The sequence below is a fragment of the Peromyscus maniculatus genome, chromosome 1 (assembly GCF_049852395.1).
Source record: "Peromyscus maniculatus bairdii isolate BWxNUB_F1_BW_parent chromosome 1, HU_Pman_BW_mat_3.1, whole genome shotgun sequence".
NCBI lineage: Eukaryota > Metazoa > Chordata > Mammalia > Rodentia > Cricetidae > Peromyscus > Peromyscus maniculatus.
This window is the reverse complement of record NC_134852.1, coordinates 70477843-70485994: the sequence shown is the minus strand read 5'-3', so window position 1 is coordinate 70485994 and position 8152 is coordinate 70477843.

Genomic DNA, 8152 nt, shown 5'->3' with positions numbered 1-8152 from the left:
TTCTAAATATATATGTAAATAAGGAAAGGTAAAGGGTAGAGCTACACTTTTAAAAACAAAGCAGGTATTTTAGAGACCACATTCATGGAAATGAATATAAACAGATTTACCAAACACAGATAGGAAAGACTACACTCATAAGACAAAAAAAAAATTAATCAGAATAAGATTTTAGATAAGAAAATTTATGAAGTAAAAATACTTTGTCTTCCTTCATTTCTTCAACAGTGGGTAATTAGTTGTTCTTTCTATAATACAAAATGCCCACAGCAAGAAAGTCTAAATGGAGCAGAAAGATAGAAGATTCTCACAGTTTCTGGAGTCAGTTTACTCAAGGAACAATTTCCTTTCATTCCACTTACCTGATTTTAAATTCCTTCTTGGTGAAACAGAAAATGAGTGTTTGGATTTTTTTCAAATCTTCTGGTGTCTTACTTAGGGTTTCTATTGCTATGAAAAGACACCATGACCATGGTATCTTTTTTGAGGAAAGGATTTAATTGCAGTGGCTTACTGAAAACCAACTGCACAAACTCCAAACTCTGCTTCTCCATGTCTGATCTGAAAACCCTCTTCAGATCTGCAACTCCATTCAGCTTTGTTTATTACAATACATTTCATTCTCTTGGGCTGGTTCCATTCCCTTTTATCAGTGTTTCTCACTTGGTATCCATGACTCTGGCATCTCTAACACCTTGGGTTTTCCAAGGCATTACAGGCTTCAACTTCACAGCTTCACCTAATGCTCTTTCTTGGCCTTCATTCAGGGACACCCACTGCCTGGCCTCAGTATTTTCTTATGTGAGCAGGCAAACTCCATAACCACTTTCATCTAGGCTTAATGCTAAACCCAGGACCACATTCCCAAAGCTGCCAACTTATGCTGTTAGTTGATGATGGAACATGGTCTTTTTGCTCAATTACATCTTCACTAGCTCTCTGTTTTCCATAGTTTTCTTTACTGCCGAAGCTTCGCTATCCTGTAACATGCTCTGCAGACCAGGGAGGCCTCAGACTAAGCAATCCACCAGCCACTGCATTCCAGGTGCTAGGATAAAAGGTGTAAACTTATTGACCTGGCTCTAAGCTTTTCTTATTTCCTTTTTAAAACTAGGAAAGTTAGATGGGCAGGACATTGCCTGGAGGTCATCACTACCTGTATTTCATTTCTTTTTATTCTTTTTCCCATATTAAGAAATTTTTTATTCATTTTACATGACAACCATAAATCTCCCTCACTTCCCACCTCCTGCTTCATCCCCCTCTTCTCCCAACCCACCTCCATCCCCTCCTTCAAAAAGGTAGGGTCTCCCATGGGGAGTCAGCAAAGCCTGGTACATTCAGTGGAGGTAGGTTCAAAACCCTCCCCCTGCATCAAGGCTGTGCAAGGTGTCCCACCAGACGTAATGAGCTCCAAATAGCCAGCTCATGCATCAGAGATAGATTCTGATCTTACTGCCAGAGGCCCCTTAAGCACACCAAGCTATATAATTGTCTCAATTTTTCAGAGGTCCTAGTACAGTCCCATGCAGACTTCACAGCTGTTGGTCTAAAGTTCATGAGTTCTCACTAGATTGATTCAGTTGTCTCTGTAGGTATCCACATCATGCTCTGTGCACATAGAACCCCTCTCCACTCTCTTTACTGGACTCCTGGAGCTGGGCCTGGTACTTGGCTGTAGTTTTCTACATTTTCTTCTATCAGTTACTGGATAAAGGATCTATGATGACAGTGTATTTACCAATCTGATTACCATGGTAAGCCACCTCAGCCATCCTCTCCACTGTTGCTAGTAATCTAAGATGGAATATATCTAAAAGTTATATTTCATTTCTTAATCCATTTATCTCCCTGACACAGGATTTAGCTCCATTCCACTTCCTGGTGCTCTTTTTCACCTCAAAATTTACAGTTTGTAATTTACCTTCCTCAACTTGCTCCTTTTCATTGTAAAACCTCATTAGAGTTACCACTAACAACCACACTATAGTGTCTATATTAGGCTGTTTTGAGATTTCCTCTGCCAACAGAATTAATCCAAAACCCTTTACTTTAGCCTCAGGCAGAGTCTTTAAACAAGGGAAAAGTAGACACTTCTTTCTCCAAAATATCACAAGACCAGTCTCTAAGACATACTAACATACTTCCCTTTTAAAACCTCTTGGTCCTCCAAGTTCATCAAAGCAAGTTCTGTCTTCCCTGAACTTGCTAGGACAGCCCATTATGCAGCACTGAAATCATTCCACTCCTTTCCTAAGCCAAACTTCCAAAGTGCACATTACCCTAAACCAAACCATGGTTAGGATTACTATAGCAATACTCCAGTCCCGGGTAGCAACATTTATCATAATAGGTTTTCTATTGCTGTGAAGAGACACTATAACCACAGTAACTCTTTTAAGAAAAACACTTACTTGTGGGGGCTAGCTTATAGTATCAGAGGTTCAATCCATTATCATCATGGTGGGGACCATGGTGGCATGCTGTCAAAGTAGATGAAAGTTATATTTCTTGTAGGCAACAGGAAGTCAACTGACACACTGGGCAGTAACTTGAGCATAGGAAACCGCAAAGCCCACCCCCACAATGACACATACTTTCTCTAACAAGGCTATAGCCACTCCAATAAAGCTACATCTCCTAATAGTGCAACACCCTAGGAGATTATTCAGGCGAATTACATTCAAACAACCACATCTAGGAAATGTGACTATTGATAATTGTACCTCTCAGCCCTCAAAATCTTCTTTATACACCAAACAGAAGCTATCACAGTTTTCCATAGTTGTTCAAAATGAAAAGATGTGCCCAAACCTAATCAGTGCATTAAGAATATGATGGCTATACAAAATGCTCAAGGCTCTGCTGCAAGATTTCATGATTTCTAAGCATATCAGGAAAGGTGCACCCATTAAATCTCAACAATACAGTTTCCTAAATAAACTCTCTACTCTGACTCTACCATTAGACATGTCAAGATGGATGGGGAAATTTCACAAGGCCTATTTCATATGTTGCTATGGGAAATCAATGACTGCAAAGACAGCGTAAATGAGTTTGTACCAGGGCTGAGGCCCTGGTCATTAGCCATAAACACAAAAATATATTATTCTATATATTATATTACATGACATTATATTATATATACACATTACATTATACTTTAAAAATTGAATTTAAAATTTTAAATGTCAATTATAAAATAACAACATGTTAAACATTCACAACTTCATTAATTTATATATATTTCATGAAATTAAAGGGAAACTTGTTGGAAATATGGGTTTCAAGAGTAAAAGTTATAAAGATTCAAGTGAGTAATGGTGATGTAAGTGACTAAAATGGATTATGTGCATGCATGAAAGTGTAAAAGAATAAAAAATATAGACTAATGAAATGGCTCAGCAGATAAAGTTATTGGTGTTAAACCTTGACAATGTGAATGTGATCGCTGGAACACATATAAAAGTGGATGTAGGGGCTAGAGAGAGGGTTCAGAAGTTAAGAGCACTGACTGCTCTTCCAGAGGTCCTGAGTTCAATTCCCAGCAACCACATGGTGGCTAACAGCCATCTGTAATGAGATCTGGTTCCCTCTTCTGGCCTGCAGTCATACATGCTGTATACATAATAAATGAATAAATATTTTAAAAATGTGGATGTAGAAAACTAAGTCTACAAAATTCTCCTCTGAACTTTATATATGTTCAAAATATGAACACACACACATTCACACAGTATAAAAATTAACTCTTAACTGTGTGAAATTCACTGGTGGATGGCAAACACACAGGAGCTCTATCATTGAAGAGAGCAGACTCTCTAGTACAAATAAACCTGCAAAGAACATAGGTGAGATAGATAACTAATGAGGTCTTGTGGTAAACTGGTTTTTAGTTTTGGAGAAACTGACACACTAACTTCCAAAGTGGTTGTACAAATCTTTCACTCCAACCAGCAGTGGAGGATTGTTTCCCTTACCCCACATCCTCTCCACTGTGAGATGTTGCTTGTGTTTTGATCTTAGACGTTCTGACAGGTATAAGATGGATGTCCGAGTCATTATGATTTGCATTTCACTAATGGCTAAGGATGTTGAACATCTTCTTAAGTGTTTCTCAGCTATTTGAGATTCTTGATTGTTGAGAATTATCTGCTTAGATCTGTGCCCCATTTTTAGTTTGTTTGTTGATCTAGTTTGCTGAATTCTTTATAAACGTTAGAAATCAGAGCTCTGTCAGTTGTAGAGTTGGTGAGGATCTTCCCCCTTTCCCTAGGCTTCTGTTTGATTCTATTAGTGGTGATCTTTGCCTTACAGAAAATTTTCAATTTCATGAAAATGTATTAATTGTCCATTATAGTGCCAGTGCTATTAATGTTCTGTTCAGCAAGTTGTCTTCTATGCAAATGTGTTCCTAAAAGAAATGGAGAGGGAGGAGTGGATTGGTGTGTAGAAACAGAGGGAAATGGGCGAAGCAATAGCAGGGGAAGAGTGATGGGAAACTGCAGCCTGGATGGAAAAAAATAAATTTATTTAAGTACTATATTGAACAAATATGGGGAGAATGGACGGCCTTGTCTTGTTCCTGATTTTAGTGGAATGACTTTGAGTTTCTCCCTATTTAATTTGATGTTGGCTGTGGTTTCTATGGACCGGGCAGTGGTGGCACACGCCTTTAATTCTAGCACTCAGGAGGCAGAAGCAGGTGGAACTCTGTGATTTCGAGGCCAGCTTGGGCTACAGAGTAAATCCCAGGAAAAGGCGCAAAGCTACACAGTGAAACCCTGTCTCGAAAAACAAAGCAAACAAACAAAATAATCCTTCCACTCTGTCTTTGGTAAAGGGCCCTGAAACTTGAGGGAGTAAGTATGCTAAAGATAAATCCTTTAGAATGTAACATTCAGTAATGTCTTAATCTCTGCTAATAGACCCGGTGTGGGCAACTTTGTTAAGCACTTTGTGTGTCAAAAGGACCTGCTTGATGAGGATTGATAGACACACTAATCTATGGGTATAACAATGGGACATTGGAGTTTATATAACACTCTGCCCACTTACTAGGGTAATAACAGTACACTGTCCTTTAGAGTCTATTATCTCTCTATTAATATATATCTTCAACAAATGAAACTGGTAAAACTGAATATTCACATGTCACATGCTGGAAAAGGATATTAGATATTCATCTATCAGGATGTACAAAAATAAATTCCCGATTGATTACTGATTTAAAAGTGGGACCTGAAACACTGAAATATCTACCAGACAACATAGTTATTGCCATGTATTTTATACTTGGGGGAAATAATTTTCTGGATAAGATTCCATTTTCCAAGTATCAAGTCCAATAATTGACATGTGGGATTTCATAAAACTAAAAAGCTTCTGTGCAATTAAAAAAACAATCAGCCAGGTGAAGCACAGGGTCACAGAATAGGAAAGTGCCATGGCCAGCTATATATATGATAAACAATTAATATCCAGAGTATATAAAGCATTCAGAAATATAATGAATCAAAAAAAGAACAATTTTTAAAAAATGGGGCTGAGGCTTAAACAAAGAAGACAGTTCTCAAGAGAAGAAAAAAAGGGATACGAATTATCTGGAAAATATTCATTGTCAGTAGTAAGTAAAGAAATGCAAATCAAAACATCTCTGAGACTTCTTACCCCAGACACTATGGAAAATATCACCAAAAATGGGACAACAAACCCTGTTAGGGGCTGGGGAAAAGTGAATTCCATTGGTGTACAGTGGAACTGAGAGCTCATGTTACCACTACAGAAGTCAGCATGGAGAATTTGAAAAATCTAGGAATAAATCTACCTTATGACCTGTGATCCAGCTATAACATTTCTTTGTATATGCCCAAATCTTTCACCATACTACGTCACAGACAAATGCTCACACATTTTCATTACTGATCTATTCACTATACCCAGGATTGGAAATAAACTAAACATATTTCAACTGATGAATGCAAGATGAAAATATGGACTGCATACATTATAAAATAATACTCAGATATAAGTGCAGAAACCATGGAAGCAAAATAGAGACATTGTTATGGATGGGGGTGTGGAGAAAGAAGAACAGTAGGGTCTGAGGGATATGAATGGGGACGTTGGAGAGGGCATCCATAAGTAGGATATGGAAGGGAGACAAATACAGAAAAAGAAGCTAAGAGAGTAAAAAATAAGGAAGGGTGTCTAGAAAAATATGAGGAATCATACTATTAACTAGATTCCCATTTATAAATAACTATACTGCCTGTATTAATGGGTAGTGATATGCATATATAGTTTAAATAAAATTTTGTTATTTGCCCTGGCAATGTTCCTTTCAATAGCCAAATATCACCTAGTGGAAATTCCAACAGTCAAGAGGAGATCTATTTTGAATTGGTGTTCAAGGTTGCCCAGTTGACTCACAAAACAAACTGCCCAGGGCTAGTGAAGTCATGATTCTGAAGAGAACCCACAAATACCCTCTAATAGGCCTGCATAATCCCTTACTACATTGTATATATTTGTCTTTCTACCTGCTGAAAAGTGTAGTACTTACCCTCTTCAAGGAAAATTTCTTTGTAAAAGACAGAGACAGTTACAGAAAACCACAAGCAGGCAATGACTGGTTGCAGACAAGATCCAGGATAGGCATCAAAACTACACAGAGAAACACTGTCTTGAAAAACAAAACAAACAAACACGAAAAAAAAACCCATCTGTGATTAAAAAGCAATCCAAACTACAAAAGTGAACCCTTTGCTTTGCTGGATAATTGATGCTGGCCACCTGGGGCTAAACAAACCAGCAGTTTTAATGAATGAGTAAACTGCAGCACCATGGAGGTGAAGACTTCTAAGAAGTATTTCCTCCTGGTCAGCAAACAGAAATGTCCTCTAGAAATAGACAAGTTTGAACCTCCTGTTGGCTATTGATTTTACTAATTTAAGAGTCACCCAAGTGGTTTTGATCGCCTGGAGGAGTCATGGAGAGCAGCTGAGGCTTGGCACTGTATGGTAGTGGTGCAGGCCTTGAAGAAAGCCCAGTTTTATAACAATGAACATATGTTACCTGGCCAGTCATCATTGTAGCTTGAAGAGTTCATGGCTGTGATAGAGGGATGATTGCTTTTCTCCTCTGGTTGCACACCTGCCATTTCTTAGGACTGTGATGGTCAGTCAGTAAGAACAAAGGTTCTATTAGATACCAGATTGTTTCTCCATGATCTCTGATGCAAGTATGTGGTATGTTAAGCACTATGGTCTGAAATCAACATTAAAGGATATTCTTAAACAATCAAAAAACCATCTGTGGTTCTTTGGAATTTCATTTGCTGACAAAACCAAAAAGGTTCACCATTCCTTGAACAGGTTCTATTTGCTCTGCTTGGTATCTAAATGGGGTTTGGGGACCCATTATGTCAAAAAAAAAACCATTTAAACTATTGTCTTATTTTAATTCAATATTTTTGTTTAATTTTTTTTTTAGTTTTCAGTACACACCCATTGCAATTTCCCCTCCATCCACACCTCCCAGGCTCCCCTCAATTTGCCTATATCCACTCCTCTTTTCTTTCACTTCAGGAAAAAGAAGGCCTCACAGGTACATGAAGAGAATGCTGTACTACAAGATACAGTAAGACTAAGCACAAACCATCAACCATCTTATGAAGATTCTGTGAGGACCTTCAGTAGTACCAACATAGTAAAAATGTTCATCCTAGAAAAAGCAATCTAAAGATTCACTGTATTTCCAATCAAAATTTTAACACAATTCTTTACAGACAGTAAAAGGAAAATGTTTAACTTCAATGAAAAAAAAAATGGAGGATACCTGAAACAATGCTAAACAATGAAAGAACTGCCATAGGTATCACTATACATGATTTCAGGCTATGCTACAGAGTCATAGTAATTAAAACTGCATGATATTGGCATAAAAAACAGACATGTTGATCAATTTAAACTCTTTATATTTGTGTGTGTGTGTGTATCTATCTACCTATCCAAATATATATATATATATATATATATATATATATATATATATATATATATGGAAGCTCTGTTAGAGTAGTTTTTTTTAAGATTTTTCAAAAGGTCTTTATGACTATTTATCACCCCATATATTTCTTCCTGTAACATGT